We start from the raw sequence: 14,633 nt of genomic DNA, 5'->3' as shown, positions 1-14,633 counted from the left end.
TAGTAAGCATTTTTTATTAAAAACAATCATTTAAATAGGTCCTACTTTTTTATTGTATCCATAGAAATACAAATTTGCATAAAAATTGCATGAAAATCTGCAATCTAGTAATAACGTATAATTTGAACATTTTTGGTTTTTTTCAAACATTTAAATATTAAAAACAATTATTTAAATAGGTCCTACTCTTTTGATTGTATCCATGAAAATATAAATTTTCATAAAAATCCACAGTGTAGTAATAGCGTACAGTTGGGTGAGCATTTCCGATTTTTCCAAACTTTCTTACTTTAGAACTAAACCTGAACCTAACCTCGATCTAGGAAAATAAGAATCTAAAACATATTTAAAGCCATAAGTTAAGAGATGTACAATTATGATACAGAAATTGAAAAGCTACCGAGCACTAGCCATGAGCTAGATACTGTTAGCGACCCAGATGATTACTAAGTTTCATTCTTGTTATTCAATCTTTGTTATTTTTGGCTGATTGAATTTATTACCAATAAACATTAGATCAAACTTTTTCCCTCACTTTTTTCTATTTACTTTCTGTCACTTAATTTTCGTTTATAATATTTTTATAAATTTCATTATTTTTATAGTTACTTTTAGGTTAGGTTTAACCTTAATAACCCTTTTCAACGTATTACAGTTTGAAAGAAGTCAAAGACACTCGGCAAATTGTATATACTATTTACCTCTCTCGGACAAAAAATTCGAAATAGCTAGTCATAGTTCTTCGTCGTCATCTAAAAGTTGATAAACGTCTGTTTGGTATCGTTATTACCCTGAGAGGCATGTACATAAAATTCTAGTCGTAAAGTGTTAACAAGCGTGATAATCGAACGCGACACGAGTGTGTAGTGTAAACACGATAAAAAAAAGAAAAAGAAAAGAAAAAAAGGAGGGAGGGAGAGATATGTAAAACAGTATTAGCGTCGTGTGAAGTATATTTCGGACAATCGCTGACTCGACCTTAATCGGAAGGCGCGCCCTTGGACAGCCGATTCGAGGAAAGGTCGATTCGAGAGAACCGAGTGTAATCGCCATAAAGAAGTTTGTTTGTTTGCGATAAGATGCCTGACTCTACCACAAGGTAACAGACACGATAACAGCCACTATGAGGCCCATATACGCGACCAGTTGAAATGGGAGCATAGCGTGTCTCTCGATTTCTCCGTTCGAAACGTTCCTGGAATCCTCTCTGAAATAGTCCTCGATCCACCTCGATGAACGGCCAGCTCGTTTCTAGTAACCTTTATCATTCTAGCCCGTACTGCTATTCCTACGCTTTGCTAGGCTTTCTAATTTGATTGCGCCCGGTAACGCGCCGCGTATTATAAAATCATTTGCGTTCCTGTGAAACTACGGTTTAATCGTAACAAATTACATCGACACGCTCCGCGGAAACTGAAACGCGCGGACACGTGAGATTTTCGTCCGTGGGATACGGATTAGACAGTAGTTCGATACTTTCGTAATTCAACGTTCGAGTTGAAATTGCGATCGTGCTCAGGCCTCGTATCGTTTCAAGGAAATCGTTCCAATGGATCTATCGCTGCTTCAATTATTGCCAGTGCATTGTTGCAGAGGCGTACTTATTGTTAGCGATAATTGGTACTCCATAATGCCATAATGCGGATATGTTATTTATTTCCCGTTGTTCTGTTATTGAAACGAACCAGGTTGTTACCAGGGGTCTATTTAACTTTCACGAGAGAGTAAAAACCCAATAAAAATGAATAGAGGACATACATGCTGGTATTCTCGTTTACAATCACGGGAAAGTTAAATATAGAACTCGCTGCTTTAATAAATTCTATTATTTATCTACGGTGTAGAGGGCGCTTCAAAAAGCCTGGCGAAAATTTTGAATGTTCGTTTGACGAATTAGAACGGGAGAGAAAAGAGTTAATCCAACAACGTTTATGGCTCACAGACGTAGCATTATCGTTACTTTTATGGTATGTTTAAATATATTAACGTAACGTAATCCTGTCGCTTTTAAACGAGTCCGACAATTTATGGCGAGACTATGTCTATGCGTGTCACGAGTTTCACAGAAGATACTTTAACACCTACTTTGAGTTTACTTTTTCGCCATTAATATCGCCAATAATGCTATGAACATACACACTTTAATTTTTTTACTCGATTAGAGATGCAAAGCTTACATACATAGACATACATATTCAGGCATTTCTAGGAAATTCAGAATTCCGGGAATCTACCGGGTGCACATAACGTGCACAAACATATACAGGGTGGTTGGTAACTGGTGGTACAAGCGGAAAGGGGGTGATTCTACGCGAAAAAAGAAGTCGAAAATATAGAATAAAAATTTTTCGTTCGAGGCTTTGTTTTCGAGAAAATCGACTTTGAATTTTCGCTCGGTACGCGTGCACTTTATCACGTTTCGTTATAACGGATCTCACTGTAGATCGTTGTCTCGATGGAAAATTTAAAAAAAAAATTAAAAAAATTTTTATTCTATATTTTCGACTTCTTTTTTCGCGTAAAATCACCTCCTTTTCGCTTGTACCACTAATTACCAACCACCCTGTAGAATATTTAAATCAGATATTTAGTAGAAGAAAGTTCATTTTAATAAAAACGTATTTTATAAATATGTTTATATTATACACATATAAATAATACTCATGCTTGCTCAAACTTTTTGAGACGTGGTGTATGTAAAAAGCTAGGTATATCAATGTTTGAAGAATACGTTGGAACAGTTCAACCTCGAAAAGAACGATTTCTACAAAAGCCGGCAATTTACCACGAAATCTCCCCCACTAGGGTCCCCGTAAATACACAATGGGACGCATTGTATTCCTAATAACGGAATCGGCCTCCACCCATTGTTCAGGAAACATAAAAGCTTTCTGGAAACGTACGATGTACGACGACACGTTTCGAACATTGTCGGCCATCACATTTTTTATTACCGAAATAAATGTCACGAGGATAGGAGTGTAACGTATTTAAGTACTATGTATGAAAGTACTTAACATCCTGGTAATCACTTCGTTACTACTAAACTGACCAATTAGATTCTAAGTTCTTACGTTTACTATTATTGAAAACATGAAGGTACAATTTTTGGTAAAGTCAATATCAACTTTCATTGAAGTAGAAATATTATTATGTATTGTGCATATATTTGTTACATTTATTTTCATCGTATCTGTTTAATTGTAATCATCTGTGCATTATGTATAATATATCGTTTATCTTAAAATCAGATGACAGTACCGTTTTTAGTAATCTTCAAACCAATACATACATTCTTTATCTAACTCAATCAATGGAATCTCTTATCATTTTATCTTGGCGGAATATCAGTTGACATGTATATATAATTATTCTAATATAATTAATTTTATTATTAAATATATCAATATATATATATATATATATATATATATCTTTTTTTATTTTTATTTTTGTAGAAATAATTCTTTAATAATGCAATTAGTATTTTTCATATAGGAAGTGTTTTATTCTTTAGAAACAGTTTTATATATTTATTAAATATAATTATTATAATATAATTAATTTTATTATTAAATACGTTAATATATATTTTTTTATCTTTATTTTTGTGGAAATGATTCTTTAGTAATGCAATTAGTATTTTTCATATAGGAAGTGTTTTATTCTTTAGAAACAGTTTTATATATTTATTAAATATAATTATTATAATATAATTAATTTTATTATCAAATACGTTAATATATATTTTTTTATTTTTATTTTTGTAGAAATAATTCTTTAATAATGCAATTAGTATTTTTCATATAGGAAGTGTTTTATTCTTTAGAAACAGCTTTATATATTTATTAAATATAATTATTATAATATAATTAATTTTATTATTAAATACGTTAATATATATTTTTTTATCTTTATTTTTGTGGAAATGATTCTTTAGTAATGCAATTAGTATTTTTCATATAGGAAGTGTTTTATTCTTTAGAAACAGTTTTAAGTGATGTTAGGTGAAAGGAAATTCTAGTTTATTGGAGAAAGGCGTAGCCAATGTAGCTAATGTAGCCAAAGGTAATGGCAATATTGGGCGTTATTGTATAAATTTTTCTTTAAATAATTGTTCAAGTAGAGAGTCATTCGTTAACTGAAGTTCGAATAAAAAACAGAAACAAATCATTTATTATCTAAACGAGTCTGAATACATTATTTATAATAGTGAGGTTGATTGTTGTTTACAAATACAAATTTATTTTTTTATTTATTATTTATCGGTCGTAGAGCAAATTTATTTTTACACAAATGTAACGTTTCAATCAGAGAGATTACCGTAAATTACAATTTGTAACGTTTAATAATGATTGTTGGCTCTGATGAATGCGCCAAAATGAAATAGACTTTGGGACAACTTGTTCGGAAAGCGATTAGTTTTAAACACAATTGTGAAGAGCGATCTATCCATTGAAAAGTAAACATATTAATTTGACGTTTTTTTCGTGTTGTACAAAATGGAACAGATAGGACAACGCCAAAAACCATTTATTTATATATTATCATTTGTTTTCCAATTAAATGCAAATAAAAAATAAAATATTATTTGCAAGTAAGAAATAATGAATATTTAATTACATATAAATTCTATATAAATTTAATTCTTATTCGGAATAAAAATATTGTTTAATTCGTTATTTATTGTTTAATAGGTAAATAAAGTTTCACCCAAAATTGGTCTTGGCGATATATATATTCAGGTAATTTTGCTGTAGTTATTTTTGATGAGTGAGACCGAGAATTATCATGCAGAAACATACGTCTATCTATTAATCAATTTTCTATGCATAATTTCGATTTTCTGCCAATGTGATGCTGCTATTATTGTTTCGTCTGAATTCAAAAATAGATAAACGTCCATGAATAGCCTCCTTTATGCTTCACCGACGTACAACAATTAGCAAAACCTTTGCAAATTTTGAATTCTTATTTTTCAATAGCTTTTTATTTTTCAAATTATTACATCGAATAGTCCTCTCGTTAGTAGAATTTACTGCAGAAACCAAATGAGTATTTCGACGTGCTTGAATACAAATATTCCTGTAATGTTTCTCGCAGATATTATCTTCTTTGCTTACATAAAAGCGGTTAAACTTAAAAGAGTAGCTACAGACCGGTATAAACTCGAATAACTTCCATCCAGGATGAACACTTTTAACGATACGCACGATTTTTCAGCCATTCGACGAAGAATAATAAATATAATAAACATAAAATATAAAATAACAAACAGTTCAGAAATATTGTTTTCTTTCGTAACCAATTCAAGGCTATTGTTATACGTATAGCAGCTCACTGTGTGAATAAAACTGTAATTTTTCGTGTTTGTTGACTTAGTTCTCAATGTCTCCGATATCTCCGTAAGATAAAACAAATATCGTGATTATCCACAAAGCTATTTAGCAAACTTCAGACAACTTAGCGTCTGTTAAGGGCATGGAAGTCAAATTTTGGTCAAAACGAAATACGCTGATATAAGCATAATAATAATAATTATAATATATCCAATATCTAATACCTAATCTTGCATTGCTCTGTAGATATTGTAAGTGCTTCTTTGCGAAACTAACAATTCTGATTTTTGATTTTTTGCCCGCTAGAGATCCAATATAACCTAATACGTGATATTTTCAAGCGCGCCAATGTTGCCAACTTTCTCTCTTCTTTTTGACCGTTTAGAGCGTTAGGTGTCGTTAAAAGCGTTTGTTCACTGCAGACTTGCGAAAAAATTCGTTTCTCTTATTTCTTTCTTTCCTCTTTTGTTTTTTTGCATTTTCTTAAAATGCATAGATATATAACTTCAAAAATAAATCTGGAAAATTAGAAATTCTGAGGGTGACTCGTGACACATGTTATTTAGATAGAATTTTTTTAAAACCGTGTTATCTGAAACGGCTTCCATAACATCTTGGAATCTGTTCAACTGATTAGCTTCGAATTTCCCCTACACCTTCAATGCGTGTGTCGTTATCATCTTGGTCAGGATTAAAAATACTTTTCTTCTTCTTTTATCTCGTATTTATTTTCTTCTTTTTTTTTTTTTTTTTTTGCAAAGACAGATAGTCAAGCTTCAAAGGGCCGCCATTTTTTTCTTTTTATATCTTTGTATATATATAGCAGATAAGCACAGACACCACAAATGTGTGTGTGTATACATATATATATAAAGAAAAAAAAATGACGGCCCTTTAAAGTTGAACTGTGCTTATCTGCTGCAGAGATTTCTTTTTAAGAGTGCGATTGAGATTTCAGTCTGTTACCAGTTTTATTTCTCTTTAAAAAAATGTGTAAAAATTACAGCAACATAGATAAATGTGGAAGGTGAGACCCGTAACTGGAACTATCTCGATTACTACCAAAGTCATGATTTTGACGAAAAACATTTCAGATAAGAGTTGGATGATTTCGAAAGGGACGTGATTTGACGTGATTAGTTTTTTTTTATAGGAGAATACATAAAAGTCGTATGAAGGTCAATTTCATTCTTTTAAATGGAACTTTTTTTTTTCCTTTTTTCTACACATATCGATTTTTGGAAACATTTTACGTCAAAAGATAATAAGATACGATATAAAAAAAAAAATCAACAATTCGTGAGATATTTTACGTTGAAGGGGAAGATACTTGATATAAAAATCTGAAATATCTCACGAATTATCGACCTTGTTGACATTGCGTCTTCATGCTCTGTTAGACAGAATGTTTCCAAGAATCGACGTATTAAAGAAAACGGCAGAAGTTCCGCACGAAACAAAGGAGTATTTGTCCAGTTTCGTATAAAGCAAAATTCCTATTCTTCGAGCGATCGGTATATTTCTTATCGCGAACTGACTCTTTCGAACGTTCCGCGCAATAAAACATCAGGCTACAATGTCTATGAAATCAATAAATCGTGAGACATCAAATACCGGAAAGGTTTTAGAATTTTTCGAGGAAGATTTAAATATTTTTTTCGAAAGGCAATTTCCTTCAATGATGTAATCGTCGTTTTAATTCCACAACTGAACTAACCTCTTTTCTCAGTTTGAACGCATATATTTATCCAATTCCTCATCTTCGACGACAGACGGACGTCCTGAACGCGGCACGTCATCTAACGAATCATTTCCTTCCTTGAACCGTTAAAACTATTTTCCTGCTGGCCTCTTTCTAACAGCAGCTTTTCCGCGTACAAATGCGTTCTGCTGCATTTGCTACTGTATTTGCAAATTTAAACGTTGTGAAGTGAGGAAGCACGATTTTTTGACTTTTCGCTATCTATGTTTACTGTCATCGTGTAAACAGTAAACAAGGAAATTTCGAAACAATTGAGAACAACGAAGCGTGCGTATCACGGTCGTATACACAGGACACAGATTTGAGGACAGAAAATTTCTCGTATCGTCCACCACATGCAGAATACTTGTAAATTTGCAAGTAAATATTTTATAATTTTTCTATAATACTTTACAAATACTTCACAAATTTGAAAATATCACGTATTAGGTTGTATAGTATCTCTGGTGGGCGAAGGACTATACATCAGAATTATTAGTTTCGCAAACAAGCACTTGTAATATTTAAGAAGAAAGAAGAAAAATATAAATTTGAAAGAGAATTAGAGATTAGAATCTCAGGTAAAAAAGCAGGAAAGAAATGAAATTGACTTGCGTTACTGGACCCAAAAGCAGAGACAGCAAGGTAGAATATACAGGCTGTCTCAGCTAAATGAGATCACCTAATATCTGGCTTGTTCACTTCATTGTATGAAAAAACTTCTCGAGACAAACTATTTCATGGCGGAAAGAATCTTTTCTCATGTTAATTTTTCTAAAGAGATTTCGAGGTTTCGTATGTCCTCTACATATTCTCCTATAAAACAGCTAATCACGTCAAATTATCTTCCTCGACATCATATAACTCTTACCTGAAACATTTTTCAGGAAAATCATTGCTTACGCAGAAATCGAAGTAGTTCCAGTTAAGAACCCCGCCTTGTATATGTAAAATCCAAACACGAAAGATTATGTAGATTCTTCGTAAGGAACGCCAGAAAAGTCCTAGAAATTCGATAAAGTACTTCCTAGCACTATTATGGTTCATGACACTTAATGGACTAGTCGAAGATTCGTTGAACAAAGAGAAGGAACTCTAAAATTGGAATCGTTTGTAATGGTTATCCGTAACCAAAGTACAATTTCTGTCGTCGATAATGATTACCGGTAATCGATAAATCGTTAATTCTTTATGAAAGTAGTTTGTAACCAAAGTAAAATTCGGGTCATCGATAATGGTTATTGGTAAACAGAATTAAATTCCTGCCATCGATAATGGTTACTAGTAACGAAAAAAGAAAAAAAAAATTCCGCTCATCTATATTGATTACTGCTAAATACAATTAAATTTCCGTCATCGATGATAGTTATTCGTAACGAAAATAAAATTCTCGTCGTGGGTAATGATTGCTCGTAATCCGAAAAAGTTTCATCATTTACGATGGTTATTCATAACCAAATTTTTTAAAAATTAAATATATCAACTTTTATACCATAACCTCTAGAATTCTTGCAACAGTTACGATGCGTGGCTTTTTTAAATGGAATTATATTTTTCCGTACACTGTTCGATATGCTTTTTAATTCTCTGCAAAAAGATATTCGTTTAAAGCTTAGTTAAAAAGTTTTAATTTTTAAAAATTATCTTAATTCTAATTTTGCAAGACTTATCGTATAAAAGACGAGGATAACAAAGCTAAATTAACGTTGAGATATTTTCTAAAACCAAACATTTCCAGATACAAGCACCTTGGTACTTTTTTGTAGGGATTTAAAAAAATTAAAGAACTAAATCGAACGACGTATAAAAAATATATAGTTCCACCTAAAAGAACAAATATCGCGAAGAACAATTGGCAAACAATTTGTTACAGTAAAGTACCTCTTAGAATATTATCAAACGGTTAATAATATAATACTTAACGAACTAGTGGAATATTCGTTGGGCGATGAGAGGGAACTCTCCCTTCCAAGCGCCATCTTTTGCGAATAGGTTATGTTCATGCAAACTCTATACCAAAGTATTCCAAAAGAGAAATAAATAGCAAACTAACTACTTAATGGACTATATAAAAGGTTCTCGTCGGTCAGAGGATACGAATGACTGTGTGAAAGAAACGTCACATGGTCTGGTAGGATATAGGTCTCAGAATTATGACTCACGACCAGGTGTTCCTCTTTTGTACTTCGTGTATCATCAATAGGGAACACTTTTCTGATGGGTAAAGGTTTCATAAAATTTATGAGTTCAGTGAGTTTGCTCGATTTCAACACGTTTTTGGAATAGCAATTTCCAGGAATGCACATGCTCGAATTACGTAAAGCGTAGTCGTTATTGCTTAAACTTTCATGTCACAGTAATCGTCGAAGATAAAAGTATGACATATTTATTTCCAGGACAGAACAATTTCGTTAGTAGGAATCATGATCGAGATATAAACAGTAATTAATTTCTTCTCATTTCAATATTTTATTAGATGCGTATTTTAGATTGTATTTCTAGGAAATTTGAAAGCGCAAAACTACACACACAATTCATATGATATGTAAAATTATGTAAAAATATTCAAACTAGAGTACTTATAATATTTAGTTTACTTGGAACAAATTTTTATTCAGGTTCTATGTTTTTTCTTCTCTTTTTTTTTTTTTTTTTAGTTATATTCATAGAAATATAAAAATGCATAAAAATCTGCAGTTCAATGATTATTAATATATGTGTATACGTTATACATATACATTATTAATACACATATATTATTATATATGTGTAATATGAGCGATGTGCATTATTCAACGTCCGATTATTCAATGATACTTGTACTTCCATAAAATACGTATATTCAGTATGAATATTGATAAACTTTTTCAAAGTCTTATTCAAAACAAAATCGAGTCGAGGTTCGTTTAAAACGTACGACTTCTCATAAAAATAGTTTAGCATAATGCACAAAAAGTTTAGGACATTAGTATTAAGATTTGATCCATCAAAGATGGCAAAGTTCCTTTTACAAATGTATATACATGGCTGCAGCATATTGGCAGTGAAAAATCTTCACTTAAATATTGCAGAATTCTGAAAGCAAGATTGAGTCTTCAGATAAGATTTTACGGTTTCCAGTGAAAATTTCCTTGAAACAAATGCTCGCCAGGTATATTGGACCTAGAGTGAATCGGAAAGCTTGCAAAATGTTTGACAGGGAGAGGGACGCAGGGAGCAGCGTATTTTGTTAAGAGAAACTCGTATTGTGCGACCAGCTGGATTCTTACGGATTTATTCTTGGAAATGAACAAGAATAACGTGTCTTAGGTACGCGCAACTCTCTCTCTCTCTCTCTCTCTCTCTCGTTCCCTCTTTCTCTGTGGGGTTTTGCCTGCTCGCTCGCTTTCTTTCTTTCTCTACCCTCCTCTCTTCCTCTCGATTCCTGTCCGTGCCTTTTTCTTCTCTTTTTTTGTCCCTTCCTTTACCAGAATTCTTCGTCAATCGTCAGATACAACGTACGACTATTACCTGCATTATTTTCTTTTTTTTTCTTTTTTTGTCTTTTTTAAATATGTATGTATGTTATTTATTGCAGTGAATCTTAATGACTAGTACGTATATCTTCATTTACACAAGTGCACGTTTAGTAGAATTTCGCTTGCTTTTTAACATGTTACCGAACATGTATCTGTATCGCAGTGCCGCCAATGTAATTTTTATAACCTATACGCTAAGTGTTCTATTACTGTATTATAACATATTTACATTTATATTATATTTATATTATTTTCAATATTTTCAATAACTTCGACATTTCTCTATCATAGTATACTTAATGTTAAAATAAGCATATTATGATATATTTCAGTACCACAATATATCATCATATCTTCGCTAGTTTGTGGTTTCTTTGGTTTCTTAACGTTTTTTTTGGAACTAGTGTTGTTGGCCATTGTCTTTTTCAAATATTCGATGAAGACGAAGCAGAGAACCGAAATAAATACGTTATTTGTAAATCATACAAATGTGTAATATTTCCAAATCTCGTTTATCTCCACGTTGACAGTTTTTAGCAAAAATGTAAAGGAAAAAAGGAAAAATTGAAGGCGCAATAAGAGCTAGCGAAAAGTGTAACAGTTACGTAGCTTTCCGCGAAAATCAATTAAAATTATCCACGTCGACGATCTTAGTACATACATAAAACATCTAGTGATTTATCATTAAATATCAATGGCACACGATAAGTGTTATTTTCCAAGCATCGGCTAATTGTTATGATTAACGGAAGAGATAGAACTTTTTTTTAATGGAAACGTAATATTTCGTAAAATTTGGGATTCTTATTTGAGTGAGCAATTCAAGTTGCTAGGTGTTATACAGGGTGTCCCATTTTAATCGATCCATGTAAATATCTCACACACTACACATTACTCGAAATAATGTTTCAAATGAAACTTACATTGATTAAAATATTTTTTACCTACCAGTAACCATTATCGATGACAGAAATTTAATATTTAAATAATATTAATATTAATGAGACAGGAATCTTTTTGGTTAACTATAATTTGGTTAACCTAATTACACTTGATTAACTATGATCATTACATTATCGACACCGAAAAATTTTTTTTATTATCACTAACCAATATCAGCTGCGAAAACATTATTTTTTGGTTATATTCGACTATTGTCAATTTATCATTAATATTACTGATAATTACTATTTACTGACAGCATAAAAGAACTTAATTATAAGACTTATTTATTAAGTAAAGAAACTGTATGAAAATGTGTGAAACAACGAATATGATAAAAATTATGGTAGTACAATATCTTCATTCTATTCTCTGTTTCACATATTTTCGTGCTCTTTTTTTAAATACAATAAATTTTATAATTAGCCTTTTTTATGTTGTCAATGAATATGCGCTAATTGCCAGTGATGCTACCAACAATTTTGCAAAACTTTTTTGCTGCCGATAATAATTATTCGTAACCAAAATTAATTTTCCGTCATCGATAATGACTAATCATAACCAAAATAAAATCCCTGTCCTCGATAGGCAACGATTACTGGTAATCAAAGATTGTATTTAGTTTGAACGGTTATTTATAACCAAAATAAAATTCTGTCCATCGATAATGATTACTAGCAAGCAAAATGAAATCTCCGTCATCGATAATAATTATTCGTAACGAAACTTGTATTTAATTAAATAAATGAACTCTTATGCCATAACCTTAAAAATTCATTCTATAACAGTTACAATGTCTGGCCTTTATAAAATAAAAATATACATTTTTCTAGAGACCATGCGATGCATTTTTTAATTCTTTACAAAAAGTCGTTAAGGTACTTTGATCGAAAAATGACTAGTTTAAAAGATACTACAACTAATCTTGCAAGACTTATCGTATGAAGGACAAGGAAAGATAACGCAGTGCTTTTATGTTTACGTTTTCCTTGTTCATACGCTCGATTTCGTTAACGTGCAAATGTTTTTCAAATTAAACATTTCTTCATACAAGTACTTTAATACTTTTTCTGTAAAGTAAAATTAAAAACTTCGTGAAAAAAAAATTGTAATAAATATATAACAAGAAATGTATAGTTCCATTTAAAAGAACAACGATAGCTCGAGACCTGAGAAACGCGTGCACCCAGATAAATTTGACGGTCATCGTAAGGCGCCCCCCCCCCCCCCCCTTGAAACAGAACAAGTTTCATTTGATACACTTGTCCCAATAATATATAGTTTAGTAAATATTTGCGTGAGGCGATTAAAATGTTACAACGCTCGTTCGATCGGAATGTATTTCTACGGTATCGGGATTTTGTAAAAATTGTCAAGTTTTACGAACCTCTGATCGTATAACAGTTCGTGAAATGTTTGCCAATGTCGAGAATATCGGCGGGGAGGGGGTAGCTAGTCTGGCAGCGGCGATCGATTGGCAGCCAACATCGTAAGTGTACGGCGTCAAATCGTCGGAATTCGTGACGTTTCGACGGGAGGCCCACGGAAATACGAACTCGTAAGCGAGAACGATGACGCGATAGCAGAGGCGAGATCGCACGTAAACCAGTTAAAAGGAATCCATTTTTCCGCGAGCCATGTGCTCTGTCGCACATGCAATAGCGACAGCTTCGATCAATCCTTGCTAACATTTATTTTTATCCAACTTGTTCAACAATTGTTACGTGTAACATCTTCCTTCCTGGTAATGTTCTATAAATAGAATTAACAAATCAAATTCGATGAATTGCATCTAATTTAGAAAGATTGTCATTGGCAACGATTTAATGGAAATGTGCTTTAAGTATTGTACGATTGTTGTTATTATGAATTTTTAAATTTGTTTTAATTAAAATTGTTCAATTGCGCGTGACACGCGAACGATTATTCTCGGACGAATGCCATCCTAAAATATTTGATTGATATGATCGGAACGATAAACAGGTTCTATGAATTGTATCTAATTTAAAGAATTACGAAGAAAACGATTTAGCAGTTAACTTATATAGTGCGAGTTACACGTTGTGCAACGTTACTTGTTACATACAAAATACATTAGTGTTAATGTATTTGGAATGGCTACAAACAAACCGTCGGAGTATCTCGAAGCGAAACGTGAGAGACAAAATTTGGTCGTTTATTATGCTATGCGTAGAGGATAACCTATCGAGAATCCAACGTATTTTACAATATCTAATAACCTGTTAGATAACCAACAATTTATGTACTAGTACTGAATCCTTATTCCAATTCCGACTTTTCATTATTGGCATCGTTCAAAACACCCTATTCAATAAATTACTAATAAACTAACGATTCAAAGTCCATTCGGAACTCGCGCTTTCTATCAATTAAGAACTAAATTCACGCTCCTAAGGTCCTTCTTCGGAAGATCTTCCGCTGACTGGATTCGCAACTGCGCATGTACTACGAAATTCGTTGTAAATCTGTTCTCCGTGTTACGTTAACATAGCACATAGTGTACTACTAAAATATACATATGTAATCAGTGTGTTCGTTCATCAGATTCCAACAAGCATACATAGAGGCTCCTCTTATAAATTTTTTCATAATTTGTTTGTTTTCATCGTACCCTGCAACGTTTGTTTCCAAGTTTAGGAACTAGCATAACAAAAAAAAAAAAAAAAAAAAAAATGAAATTCCAAGAAACAGTTGCTCAACTTACTTTTACGTAATACACAGAATATTCATCCACTAGATACGTATCTTCTATTCGATCTTGTATGTTTTTGTAACTGTATGTTTATATAACTAAGGTGATAAACACACAATATAGAAGATGATAGTCTAGGCCAAGAATATTTGTCATTTCTTCCTTACCTTTTTCATTCATTTCGTTCGCGGAATAGTCGAACGACGGCCTGTTACGATACCAAAACGCAGGCTGAAATTCCGCGTCATTCGCAAGTTATTAGTCGAAGTTTGAATGGATTGGTTCGTTAGTCGTTTCCGTATCGTAGCCATCGCTAAAATAGAGTTCTTAATGCTCCCTCGACGAGTCTTCCACGATCTGCCCCACCACTCGGCCCTGGA

General features: G+C 32.3%; 1 protein-coding gene and 1 long non-coding RNA gene across 3 annotated transcripts in view; one reads left to right on the top strand and one right to left on the bottom strand.

Moving 5' to 3' along the window:
- Positions 1-14,633, top strand: part of LOC126874978 (uncharacterized) — a 31,860-nt gene that overhangs the window by 5,076 nt on the left and 12,151 nt on the right. The gene's annotated exons all lie outside the window — the stretch shown is intronic.
- Positions 8,739-14,592, bottom strand: LOC126875033 (uncharacterized). Of its 2 annotated transcripts, XR_007693216.1 has the most exons (4): positions 14,421-14,592; positions 14,266-14,351; positions 12,928-14,173; positions 8,739-10,541 (listed from the first exon to the last, which is right to left on the bottom strand). It is a non-coding gene; the product is annotated as an uncharacterized LOC126875033 (long non-coding RNA). The 2 variants fall into 2 exon arrangements; XR_007693215.1 differs by lacking the exon at positions 8,739-10,541 and having other exon boundaries at positions 10,829-14,173.

This window comes from Bombus huntii, chromosome 17, assembly GCF_024542735.1.
Source record: "Bombus huntii isolate Logan2020A chromosome 17, iyBomHunt1.1, whole genome shotgun sequence".
In the NCBI taxonomy this organism is placed as follows: Eukaryota; Metazoa; Arthropoda; class Insecta; order Hymenoptera; family Apidae; genus Bombus; species Bombus huntii.
This window is presented reverse-complemented; position numbering and strand designations above follow the sequence as displayed.